Raw genomic sequence first — 14,424 nt, forward strand, 5'->3', positions numbered from 1 at the left:
TTATCAAGTGTTAATCAAAAGTTATGCTGCTGTGGCAGTATTGTTGAAATTTAAACTAGATAGCTAGCTATCTTCACACACTCAACCGGCGACTGCATCTCTCAACCCATGCATGTTTGGATACCGGGCGTTCGCAATCTCCATACAGGACAGACTGGGCAGAAGTCACAACCAGGTGCAGGCGAGCACTTTACAGAGCAGATCAACGGGCACAACCTGGGTGCAAATAATACGGACAGGTTGGGGGTGGTGAACTTGACAATGACTTGCGGGCAGTGGGTTCCGAACAACAATGACAAAAAATGTATACAAAACAAAAGAGCCCTATTTGTGCACGTGCCTGCAACCCAGTGGCGTCTACACCATCTACCCCATCGGACCGACTTCAGCTGTGCAGGTGTACTGTGACATGATCACTGATGGGGGGAAGTGGACCGTGTTCCAGAGGATGGACACCACAGTGAACTTCTACAGACCCTGGAGTCACTACAAGAGAGGGTTTGGGAATGCAGAAAGAGAGTACTGGCTGGGACTGGACAACAGCTTCCATCTCAACCTGAGGAAGAGGTATGAACTGACGGTGGACATGGAAGACTTTGCTGTTTCCCAGGTCCATGCCAAGTACTCATCTTTCTCCATTGGCCCAGAGTCCTTTGGGTACACACTACACATCAGCGGTTTCACCAATGGAGGAGAGGAGACACGTTGATGGCCCATCAAAATAGACATAAATTCTCAACCTTCGACAAAGATCAGGACAATTATTGTGGGAACTGTGCAAGAAAATATATAGGGGGGGGGGTTCTGGTTTAATGAATACCAGACTACAAATCCCAATGGGGTGTATGTATGGGTAGTGGACATAACACATACTATGGTATCAGTGTTATCCATAGAAATTAAAACCAGTAGACAGTGATAGCGCTGACATCATCCATGTATTCCTAGGGAAAACTCCCGATGGCACATGAAGCCAGAAGTATTTGAATTTGAAGCGCTCCATATTGCTGAATTGGGCTAAATGGCACCAAAAAATTGCTAAGGATCATGGTGAAAGTAACCTTGACTAGAAAAGGATCATGGTCGATGTAGTTGTTTTCATCCTGCATGAGAGAGCCTTAATGTCTATGACATGAGGGTGCGAGCTTCATCGTTGCTTTCCGGCCCGTAATTGGTTTGTGTCAGCACGTGGTCCTGTGTGACGACAAATGTAGTTGTTAGAATGGATCACTATTTGATTAAAAATCTCGATTTGTAGCGAACTTTAAAATAATGATCCATGGGGATCGAAATTGATCATAATAAAGAAATTTTAGAGCCCAAACGGACGTCTACATTTTTGGGGTTTGGCCGTTCTGGTGATCGTAATTTACATAGGCTTTCTAGGGCAGACCAGGGCTTTTGGTACCGCTAGGTTTGCTACGCAGTAGCCGGCCAGCAGAGCTTATGACTTCACGCTCTAGACTGGACACTGGGGGCCTGTCTTATCTGGATACATTGGAAAGGTTATTATTACTCTCTTAAGTCCATCAGTATGAAAATCAGACCTGTTGTCTCCCGGGCCACACGCAAGGCATATGGTTCAACAGAGTCTTCAAGAGTTTAGAAGGGGCTGATGTGGGTTGTAAACTACATGAGTTGGAATCTGAATTACATTATTTCCTAAATCTCACTCTCTCTCTCATCTTAAAAACTATATAGGCCATATTCTTGGACTGGGTGTTCTCTTAAACTGTGATAAGGTTTCTTATCCTTTGACTTTGATTATGAAAATGTCTCAAATGTATAATCTGGTCCTAGATTTACATTTGACATTTTAGTCATTTAGAAAACGCTCTTATCCAGAGCGACTTACAGTTAGTGAGTGCATACATTTTTTCATACTGGCCCCCCGTGGGAAACGAACCCACAACCCTGGCGTTGCAAGCGCCATGCTCTACCAACTGAGCTAGATCAGCCTTTAGTAAGATTGATGATGTTATGGTAGCAACCCAGAATTACACACAGCTGTTACAAGTTCAATATTTGTCCAAAGGCTTTTAGGCAATACGTGTTTAAAGATCACCCGACTCATTTTGCCTAGAAGTACAGGGAGTGTTTGTAGATCAGGATGTAGATGTTTGGGAATAGGGTACACATAAGGGATTAACACTAGAAATCCGGATCCAGTGAATTTCCGAAAATGCTCCATCTCATTTCCTGTCTTCCCAAGGCCAGGATTATCTTTGATTGGAAATGGGAAAACATTGGATAAGTAGCTTGTGCAACTGCACGCTGAGCAATACATGACTAAAACATAATCCTGGGTAATTGTGTTATCGCTATAGTCTGTATGTCATGTTGTGATCACACCAGTATCTATCTATTCTTTTTGAGACTCAGCCAACAAGACAACACTATCAATAAAACATTCCTGGACAGTACTGAGCATAGATAGATGAGTGTTAGGGAAAAAAGAAGCCTTTCCTGGAAAATATCTAAACCTATTACACATGAACAGACTGCAGTGTGAATTAAAACTCCCTTGGGATAGGATTGGACATCAGGAAATAGGATTGTATCAATGATATCGGATAGCAACTACTGGGACATTACATGTACTGAACGCAATCTATTTATGGGGTAAATCCATTCGAATTCAATCACTTTTTGACAGCACCCCTTTTGATTTGAACAAAACCTTCCATACATACAGTATTTGCCATTGTAGACCTGAATGCCAAAACATTTAAGAGATAAAGGTGCTCAAAGTTGACCTATTTTGCATACCACACCATACCATGAGACATCCATGTCTTCATCACTGGAAAAGATAAATGGTTCAGATTGATATCATTTAAAGCTTACAAACATACAGTAGTTGTCAAACTATTACATAATTCCTTGAAAAAAAACATAAATTATCAAAAAAATTTGTAAACTACGATTTCTTTCATATTCGCAAATGTTGTAGCGTAGACCCTATTTTACAATATCTGAGGTTTTTGGGACTAAAATAGAAATGTCTACTTTCAAATGGTACCACAAAGATAGTTTGAGGTTCACACATTAGAGAATGTTGACTTGAATGGGAATATCTGTAGTTTTAAATTATACTGTGAATCCTCCATAGGAAACCTATTGAAATCATAGAAACATATATAATAAAATAGACACGACAATTTAAATTGACATTCAACACTGTGTGGACAGGCAGCCATCTTTGTGGTAGTAATTAGAAGATACAATTTCAATTCAGTTAAAATATCAATGGTGTACCAGCCAAATTGGAGTTGTCTGAAGGGATAGGTCCATTCTATGAATTCTATTTCTGTGATTGAAATTACACCCACCCTGTATTCAAGAGCATGTATGTGTCTCAGCCGATGGCAGGTACAACACAAAAACCTCAGATTATGTAAAGTAGGGTCTAAACTACAACATATGCAAATATGGAAACAATCGGAGGTTACAGTTTTTAGATAATTTATGTTTGTTAAATGGCATAAAGAAAACATTTTTCAAGAAATTATAAAATAGTTTGACAACCCTGTTTGTCAGCTTTTAAATTATATCAAACTCAACCATGCATCTTTTCGAGTGAGACATGGATGTCTCATGGTAGGGAGGGTTATGCAAAATATGGCAACTTTGAGAACCTTTATCTCCTGAAAGTTTTGGCACTTTCTTGTGTTCTCGTTTATCTGGCTGCAATTAATGTCCGTACACTGGCCAGTCCTGCTGATGTTTGGTTTATCAGTACAAGGATTCACAATAATAATATGACATCATGACAACAAAATGTGATTGGTTGGAGTCGAGCACACACATTCTCGGACCAACAATGAGAATCTCTGTCATGTTTGATAAAAGTCACTAATACAAATGTGTGTCAGATGTTAAATCCTTGTTATGTGTTTTCCTATCTGGATAGCGTGGAGCTGATTATTTCCATGCTATGAAAGCTATTGTGCATGTGTCTCTCTCTTTCCAATACATCCCGGGAGAATGGACCAGAGGCTTAGTGAAGATCTGTATTGACTGGCCACCTGGTCCCATTGACAAACTAAAGCCTGCATGTACAGATGTAGGATCTCAGCAGGAAATGCAAACGTATAGTGTATTCAATGTTTAAAAAGGCTTCTAAAGTTGTTAATTTCCACTTAAAAATGTCAGACTTGATTTGCCCTAACAAAAAATGTATAAACCCCTACAAAAATGTCCATTAATTATAATCCACACAATAATTCACATTGCCTGTTGCTACAGGATTATTTTCCTGCTGTCAAAACTGGTCAAATTAAGATTCTAAACCTCTATCAACTCATTCTTTTCATAGCTCATTCCCTCCACAAATAACCATTCACAAATAATTGTCCAGTCTGAGGAGAAAATCAGACGGTTGTGATCGACAGACGCAAGTCACATGTCGCTGATATGTGACTGAATGAAAGTATGTGTGAAGCTGGTTTTGTAGTTATGCCTGGAGCGAAGAGTCTACTGTGTTTGAAATAGTTATACATGAGTCAGCATATCATGTAGATAGGCAGTTTTATCTAAATGCCTCTGCATTTATTTTCTATTTGCTTTAACTTAACAACGTTTTCTACTAATATTATTCTCCTTTAAGGAGTAACTGCTCGTGTTTAATGCTGGTCATGTGGAGATGTAAAGGGGTCATGGGTTATTAACGCCTCCTCTCCATATACCTATTTTTGTCAGTCTACCTCAGAGTCATATATATAGAGAGTTGGGCCAATGCAGTTTCTGTCTGAACGTTCCGAGAGCCTATGAAGCCTATGAACATATGAAGATGTCCAGTGTAAGCAGATACACTACATGACCAAAATTATGTGGACGTCTGCTTATCGAACATCTCATTCTAAAATCATGGGCATTAATATGGAGTTTGTCCCCCCTTTGCTGCTATAACAACCTCCATTCTTCTGGGCAGGCTTTCCACTAGATGTTGGAACATTGCTGCGGGGACTTGCTTCCATTCAGCCAAGAGCGTTAGTGAGGTCGGGCACTGATGTTGGGCGATTAGGCCTGTCTTGCAGTCAGCGTTTCAATTCATCCCAAAGGTGTTCGATGGGGTTGAGGTCAGGGCTCTGTGCAGGCCAGTCAAGTTCTTCCACACCAATCTCGAAAAACAATTTCTGTATGGACCTCGCTTTGTGCACCGGGGTATTGTCATGCTGAAACAGGAAAGGGCCTTCCCCAAACTGTTGCCACAAAATTGGAAGCACAGAATCATCTATAATTTAATTGTATACTGTAGCATTAAGAGTTCCCTTCACTGGAACAAAGGGGCCTAGCCCGAACCATGAAAAACAGCCTCAGAACATTATTCCTCCTTCACCAAACTTTACAGTTGGCACTATGCATTGAGGCAGGTAGCGTTCTCCTGGCATCTGCCAAACCCAGATTCATCCGTCGGACTGCCAGATGGTGAAGCGTGATTCATCACTCCAGAGCATGCATTTCCACTGCTGCAGAGTCCAATGGCGGCAAGCTTTACTCCACTCCAGCCTTCTCTTGGCATTGCGCATGGTGATCATAGGCTTGTGTGCGGCTGCTCGACCATGGAAACCCATTTCATGAAGGTTCCGACCAACAGTTCTTGTGCTGACGTTGCTTCCAGAGGCAGACCTTTCCACTTCACAATAACAGCACTTAGAGTTGACCGGGGCAGCTCTAGCAGGGCAGAAATTTGACTTGTTGGAAAGGTGGCATCCTATGACGGTGCTACGTTGAAAGTCACTGAGCTCTTCAGTAAGGCCATTCTACTGCCAATGTTTGTCTATGGAGATCGCATGGCTGTGTGCTCGATTTTATACACCTGTCAGCAACTGGTGTGGCTGAAATAGCCGAATCCACTAATTTGAAGGGGTGTCCACATACTTTTGTGTATATAGTGTATGTAATTTGTTGACACCACAACACAGTACAAATCAAATCAAATCAAATTGTATTTGCCACATGTGCCGAATACAACAGGTGTAGACCTTACAGTGAAATGCTTACTTACAAGCCCTTAACCAACAATGCAGTTACAAAAAAAAGTTAAGTAAGTTTCAGTTTGTCAGTGATGTGTACGCCAAGGAACTTGAAGCTTTCCACCTTCTCCATTGCGGTCCCGACGATGTGGATAGGGGGGTGCACCCTCTGCTGTTCCCTGAAGTCCACGATCATCTCCTTTATTTTGTTGACGTTGAGTGAGAGGTTATTTTCCTGGCACCACACTCCCAGAGCCCTCACCTCCTCCCTGTAGGCTGTCTCATCATTGTTGGTAATCAAGCCTACTACTGTTGTATCGTCTGCAAACTTGATGATTGAGTTGGAGGTGTGCTTGGCCACGCAGTCATGGGTGAACAGGGAGTACAGGAGGGGGCTGAGCACACACCCTTGTGGGGCCCCAGTGTTGAGGATCAGCGAAGTGGAGATGTTGTTTCCTACCTTCACCACCTGGGGCGGCCCGTCAGGAAGACCAGGACCAAGTTGCACAGGGCGGGGTTTAGACCAAGGGCCTCAAGCTTAATGATGAGCTTGGAGGGTACTATGGTACTATGCTGAGCTATAGTCAATGAACAGAATTCTTACATAGGTATTCCTCTTGTCCAGAAGGGATAGGGTAGTGTGCAGTGTGATGGTGGTTGCATCGTCTGTGGATCTATTGGTGCGGTAAGCAAATTGAAGTGGGTCTAGGGTGACAGGTAAGGCAGAGGTGATATGATACTTGACTAGTCTCTCAAAGCACTTCATGATGACAGAGGTGAGGGCTACGGGGCGATAGTCATTTAGTTCAGTTACCTTTGCTTTCTTGGGTACAGGAACAATGGTGGCCATCTTGAAGCATGTGGGAACAGAAGACTGGGAAAGGGAGAGATTGAATACGTCCGTAAACACACCAGCCAGCTGGTCTGCGCATGCTCTGAGGACGCGGCTAGGGATACCGTCTGGGCCGGCAGCCTTGCAGTGGTGTACATGCTTAAATATCTTACTAACATCGGCCACAGAGAAGGAGAGGCCACAGTCCTTGGTAGTGGGCCTCGTCGGTGGAACTGTGTTATCTTCAAAGCGGGCGAAGAAGGTGTTTAGCTTGTCTGGAAGCGAAACATCGGTGTCGGCGATGTGGCTGGTTTTCCTTTTGTAGTCCGTGATTGTCTGGAGACCCTGCCACATTCGTCTCGTGTCTGAGCCGTTGAATTGCGACTCCACTTTGTCTCTATACTGATGTTTTGCCAGTTTAATTGCCTTGCGGAGTGAGTAGCTACACTGTTTGTATTCTGCCATATTCCTAGTCACCTTGCCATGGTTAAATGCGGTGGTTTGCGCTTTCAGTTTTGCGCGAATGCTGCCATCTATCCACGGTTTCTGGTTAGAGTAGGTTTAATAGTCACAGTTGGCACAACATCACCTATACACTTCCTGATAAACTCAGTCACCGTTTCAGTGTATTCGTCTAAATTATTTTCGCAAGCTACCCGGAACATATCCCAGTCCACGTGATCAAAACAATCTTGAAGTGTGGATTCCGATTGATCAGACCAGCGTGGTATAGTCCTTAGCACGGGTACTTCCTGTTTGAGTTTCTGCCTATAGGAAGGGAGGAGCAAAATGGAGTCGTGGTCAGATTTGCCGAAAGGAGGGCGGGGGAGGGCCTTATAACCATCCCAGAAGTTCTAATAGCAATGGTCGAGGATTTTAGCAGTGCGAGTAAAACAGTCGATATGTTGATAGAACTTCGGCAGCCTAGTCCTCAAATTTGCTTTGTTAAAATCCCTGGCTACAATAAATGCAGCCTCAGGATATGTGGTTTGCAGTTTACATAAAGTCCAGTGAAGTTCTTTGAGGGATGTCGTGGTATCGGCTTGAGGGGGGATATACACGGCCATGACTATAACCAAAGAAAATTCTCTTGGGAGATAATACGGTCGGCATTTGATGGTGAGGTATTCTAGGTCGGGTGAACAGAAGGACTTGAGTTCCTGTATGTTACTACAATTACACCATGAGTCGTTAATCATGAAACACACACCTCTGCCCTTCTGCTTCCCGGAGAGATATTTTTGACCGATTTTGACAGAATGTCCCCAGAGAGCCAAAGTATTTTACAGGCCTTGGTGTCTCTCTGGAAAGAAATCCTTGCCCAGAGCTCGTTGAGCTTGTTAACCAGAGACTGAACATTAGCGAGTAGTATACTTGGAAGCGGTGGGTGGTGTGTGCACCTCCAAAGTCGAACCAGCAGGCCGCTCCGAGTGCCTCTCCTCCGCCGGCGATGTTTTGGGTCAGCCGCTGGAATCAGTTCCATTGCCATGGGGAGAGCAAACAAAGGATATGCTTCGGGAAAGTCGTATTCCTGGTCGTAATGCTGGTGAGTTACCGCCGCTCTGATATCCAATAGTTTTTCCCGGCTGTATGTAATGATACAAAACACTTTCTGAGCTAATAATGTAAAATATAATATATAAAGAAACAAAATACCGCAAAGTTTCCCAAGAGCTAGTCACGAGGCCGCCATCCTCGTCGGTGCCAGGTACTTGTCTTAAGGCCTTGTCTACTACATCTTCAACAGAACATCTTGTTTTGTCTATAGGATCCTTTGTTCGTACCTTCCGAGGCAATTCCACTGATCCCATGGCCTGCCACAAGAAGCCGTCAACGGAGAAAAGGATTTCGGAGTGGGCTTTCAGTCCGACTCAGGAGGCGTGCATACCATCCACCGCTTCCGAGTATATTACTCGCTAATGTTCAGTCTGTGGACAATAAAGTAGACGAGCTCAGGGCGAGGATCTCCTTCCAGAGAGACATCAAGGACCATAACATACTCTGTTTCATGGAATCATGTCTCTCTCCAGATATACTGTCCCTGTCCATACAGCCAGAGGGGTTCTCCGTGCATCGCATGGACAGGAAGAAAGAACTCTCCGGGAAAAAGAAAGGCAGAGGTGTATGTTTCATGATTAATTGTGTGATTGTGGTAACGTATAGGAACTCAAGTCCTTTTGTTCTCCCCCCCTTCCGGGACGGCTACAAGGTCTCCCCTGCCTTCCCATAAGCAAATCAGATCACGCCTCCATTCTGCTCCTCCCCTCCAATAGGCAGAAACTTAAACAGGAAGTATCCGTGGTAAGAACTGATCAACGTTGGTCTGACCAATTGGAATCTATGATTCAAGAATGTTTTGATCACGTAGACTGGGATATGTTCCGGGTTGCCTCTGAGAATAGCATTGATGTATACACTGACTCGGTGACTGAGTTCATAAGGAAGTACATAGAGGATGTTGTTCCCACTGTGACAATTAGAACTTATCCAAACCATGGCTAGATGGCAGAATTTGCGCAAAACTGAAAGCGAGAACCACCGCATTTAACCATGGCAAGGTGACTTGGAACGTGGACAAGTATAAACAGTCCAGCTATGCCCTCTGTAAGGCAATCAAACAGGCAAAACGTCAGTACAGAGACAAAATGGAGTCGCAATTCAATGGCTCAGACAAGACACTCCAGACAATCACGGATTATAAAGGGAAAACCAGCCACATCGCGGACACCGATGCCTTGCTCCCGGACAAGCTAAACACCTTCTTCGCCTGCTTCGAGGAAAACACCACCGCTCACGAGGACTGTGAGCTCTCGTTCTCCATGTCCGACGTGAGTAAGACATTAAGCATCTTAACCCTCGCAAGGCTACCGGTCCAGACGGCATCCCAAGCCGCGTCCTCAGTGCATGTGCAGACCAGCTGGCTGGAGTGTTTACGGACATATTCAATCTCTCCCTATTCCAGTCTGTTGTCCCCACTTACCCAAGAAAGTAAAGGTAACCGAACTAAATGACTATCGCCCCGTGGCACTCACTTCTGTCATCATAAAGTGCTTTGAGAGGCTAGTTAAGGATAATTTCACCTCCACCTTACCCAACACTCTAGACCCACTACAATTTGCATACCGCCCCAACAGAGCCAAGGATTACACAATTGCCATCGCACTGCACACTGCCCTATCCCATCTGGACAACAGGAATACCTATGTAAGAATGCTGTTCATCAACTACAGCTCAGCTTTCAACACCATAGTGCCCTCCAAGCTAATCAATAACTCGTGCCCTGGGTCTGAATCCCACAATGTGCAACTGGGTCCTGGACTTCCTGATGGGCCAACCCCAGGTGGTGAAGGTATGCAACACCTCTGCTACGCTGATCCTCAACACGGGGGCCCCACAAGGGTGGGTGCTCAGCCCCCTCCTGTACTCCTTGTTCACCCATGACTGCGAGCCCTCCAACTCAATGATCAAGTTTGCAGTGGTAGGCCTGATTACCATTAACGATGAGACAGCCTACAGGGAGGAGGTGAGGGCCCTGCGGAGTGGTGCCAGGAAAATAACCTCTCCCTCAACGTCAACAAAACAAAAGCGCTGATAGTGGACTTCAGGAGACAGCAGAGAGAGCACGCCCGCATCCACATTGACTGGGCCGCAGTGGAGAGGGTGAAAAGCTTCAAGTTCCTTGGTGTGCACATCACTGACAACGTGAATTGGTCCATCCACACAGACAGTGTGGTGAAGAAGGTACAACAGCGCCTCTTCAACCTCAGGAGGCTGACGAAATTTGGCTTGGCCCCTAAGACCCTCACAAACTTCTACAGATGCACCATTGAGCGCATTCTGTCAGACTTTATCACCGCCTGGTACGGTGATTGCACGGTCCGCAACTGCAGGGTTCTCCAGAGGGTGGTGTGGTCAGCCTAACGTATCACCGGGAGCACACTGCCTGCCCTCCAGGACATCTACAGCACCCGGTGTCACAGGAAGGCCAAGAAGATCATCAAGGACCTCAGCCACCCTGAACATACAGTTGAAGCCGGAAGTTTACATACACTTAGGTTGGAGTCATTAAAAATCGTTTTTCAACCACTCCACAAATTTCTTGTTAACAAACTATAGTTTTGGCAAGTCGGTTAGGACATCTACTTTGTGCATGACACAAGTAATTTTTCCAACAATTGTTTACAGACAGATTATTTCACTTATAATTCACTGTGTCACAATTCCAGTGGGTCAGAAGTTTACATACACTAAGTTGACTGTGCCTTTAAACAGCTTGGAAAATTCCAGAAAATGATGTCATGGCTTTAGAAGCTTCTGATAGGCTAATTAACATAATTTGAGTGAATTGGAGGTGTACCTGTGGATGTATTTCAAGGCCTACCTTCAACCTCAATGCCTCTTTGCTTGACATCATGGGAAAATCAAAAGAAATCAGCCAAGACCTCAGAAAAAGAATTGTAGACCTCCACAAGTCTGGTTCATCTTTGGGAGCAATTTCCAAATGCCTGAAGTTACCACGTTCATCTGTACAAACAATAGTACGCAAGTATAAACACCATGGGACCACGCAGCCGTCATACCGCTCAGGAAGGAGACGCGTTCTGTCTCCTAGAGATGAATGTACCTTGGTGCTAAAAGTGCAAATCAACCCTAGAACAACAGCATGGCCATAATGACCATCGTTACGTTTGGAGGAAAAAGGGGATAGCTTGCAAGCCGAAGAACAACATCCCAACCGTGAAGCACGGGGTGGCAGCCTCATGCTGTGGGGGTGCTTTGCTGCAGGAGGGACTGGGGCACTTCACAAAATAGATGGCATCATGAGGAAGCAAAACACATCTCAGGACATCAGTCAGGAAGTTAAAGCTTGGTCGCAAATGGGTCTTCTAAATGGACAATGACCCCAAGCATACTTCCAAAGTTGTGGCAAAATGGCTTAAGGACAACAAAGTCAAGTTATTGGAGTGGCCATCACAAAGCCCTGATCTCAATCCTATAGAAAATTTGTGGGCAGAACTGAAAAAGTGTGTGCGAGCAAGGAGGCCTACAAACCTGACTCAGTTACCCGAAATGTTTGACCCAAGTTAAAGAATTTAAAGGCAATGCTACCAAATACTAATTGAGTGTATGTAAACTTCTGACCCACTGGGAATGTGATTAAAGAAATAATAGCTGAAAGAAATAATTCTCTCTACTATTATTCTGACATTTCACATTCTTAAAATAAAGTGGTGATCCTAACTGACCTAAGACAGGGCATTTTTACTAGGATTAAATGTCAGGAATTGTGAAAAACAGAGTTTAAATGTATTTGGCTAAGGTGTATGTAAACTTCCGATTTCAACTGTAAGTCACTGTTACTAGTCGGCTACCAACCGGTACTCAACCCTGCACCTTAGAGACGGCTGCCGTATGTACATAGTCATTGAACACTGTTCACTTGAATCATGTTTACCTACGGTTTTACCCACTTCATATGTACAGTGAGGGAAAAAAGTATTTGATCCCCTGCTGATTTTGTACGTTTGCCCACTGACAAAGACATGATCAGTCTATAATTTTCATGGTAGGTTTATTTGAACAGTGAGAGACAGAATAACAACAAAAAAATCCAGAAGAACGCATGTAAAAAATGTTATAAATTGATTTGCATTTTAATGAGGGAAATAAGTATTTGACCCCCTCTCAATCAGAAAGATTTCTGGCTCCCAGGTGTCTTTTATACAGGGAACGAGCTGAGATTAGGAGCACACTCTTAAAGGGAGTGCTCCTAATCTCAGTTTGTTACCTGTATAAAAGACACCTGTCCACAGAAGCAATCAATCAATCAGATTCCAAACTCTCCACCATGGCCAAGACCAAATAGCTCTCCAAGGATGTCAGGGACAAGATTGTAGACCTACACAAGGCTGGAATGGGCTACAAGACCATCGCCAAGCAGCTTGGTGAGAAGGTGACAACAGTTGGTGCGATTATTTGCAAATGGAAGAAACACAAAATAACTGTCAATCTCCCTCGGCCTGGGGCTCCATGCAAGATCTCACCTTGTGGAGTTGTAATGATCATGAGAACGGTGAGGAATCAGCCCAGAACTACACGGGAGGATCTTGTCAATGATCTCAAGGCAGCTGGGACCATAGTCACCAAGAAAACAATTGGTAACACACTACGCCGTGAAGGACTGAAATCCTGCAGCGCCTGCAAGGTCCCCCTGCTTAAGAAAGCACATATACAGGGCTGTCTGAAGTTTGCCAATGAACATCTGAATGATTCAGAGGAGAACTGGGTGAAAGTGTTGTGGTCAGATAAGACCAAAATGGAGCTCTTTGCCATCAACTCAACTCGCCGTGTTTGGAGGAGGAGGAATGCTGCCTATGACCCCAAGAACACCATCCCCACCGTCAAACATGGAGGTGGAAACATTATGCTTTGGGGGTGTTTTTCTGCTAAGGGGACAGGACAACTTCACCGCATCAAAGGGACGATGGACGGGGCCATGTACCGTCAAATCTTGGGTGAGAACCTCCTTCCCTCAGCCAGGGCATTGAAAATGGGTCGTGGATGGGTATTCCAGCATGACAATGACCCAAAACACACGGCCAAGGCAACAAAAGAGTGGCTCAAGAAGATGCACATTAAGGTCCTGGAGTGGCCTAGCCAGTCTCCAGACCTTAATCCCATAGAAAATCTGTGGAGGGAGCTGAAGGTTCGAGTTGCCAAACGTCAGCCTCGAAAGCTTAATGACTTGGAGAAGATCTGCAAAGAGGAGTGGGACAAAATCCCTCCTGAGATGTGTGCAAACCTGGTGGCCAACTACAAGAAACGTCTGACCTCTGTGATTGCCAACAAGGGTTTTGCCACCAAGTATTAAGTCATGTTTTGCAGAGGGGTCAAATACTTATTTCCCTCATTAAAATGCAAATCCATTTATAACATTTTTGACATGCATTTTTCTGGATGTTTTTGTTGTTATTCTGTCTCTCACTGTTCAAATTAACCTACCATTAAAATGATAGACTGATCATGTCTTTGTCAGTGGGAAAACGTACAAAATCAGCAGGGGATCAAATACTTTTTTACCTCACTGTATATACAGTATTCTAGGGAAGGCTCATCCTATATAACTACTGCTGTACACACGTTTTCTATTCATATACTGTCCAAATCAGGGCCGGTCCTTGCCTTTTTGCCACCCTAGGCGAGACCAAAAAATGGCCCCGCAAAACTAGAATAGTCCCAGTAAGCAAAATGACGTTGAAAATACATATTTTCCAGGCATTGAAGTTAGGTTCAATTTAGGTTCTGAATGAAAGGTGAAAATAGGTATTTTCCAGATGTTTAAAATACTTATTTTCTAGGATGTTGAAAAGGCGTCAAAGACGTTGAAAAATATGTATTTTACGGACGTTGAAATCAGGTTCATTTTCGGTCCTGGACCAAATTCGAACCAAACATAGACGTCTATGATTGGTTCAGATTTGGTCCGGACCAGAGCAAAAACCAATGTCAGTGGATGTGGAAAGCAAGGCCAGTCCGGACTGCACCAAAAAAAGACGTCCAAAACGCATCGGCCCATTCTTACTTGGGTGTAGGCTACCATGTCGGCCAGCAATG

The 14,424-nt window shown here is 44.2% G+C and overlaps 1 pseudogene; it reads left to right on the forward strand.

The window, feature by feature from the left end:
• The first annotated feature begins 292 nt into the window (after positions 1-292).
• Positions 293-14,424, forward strand: part of LOC121583480 — an 81,493-nt pseudogene continuing 67,361 nt past the window's right edge.

This window comes from Coregonus clupeaformis, chromosome 15, assembly GCF_020615455.1.
Source record: "Coregonus clupeaformis isolate EN_2021a chromosome 15, ASM2061545v1, whole genome shotgun sequence".
Classification (NCBI taxonomy): Eukaryota; Metazoa; Chordata; class Actinopteri; order Salmoniformes; family Salmonidae; genus Coregonus; species Coregonus clupeaformis.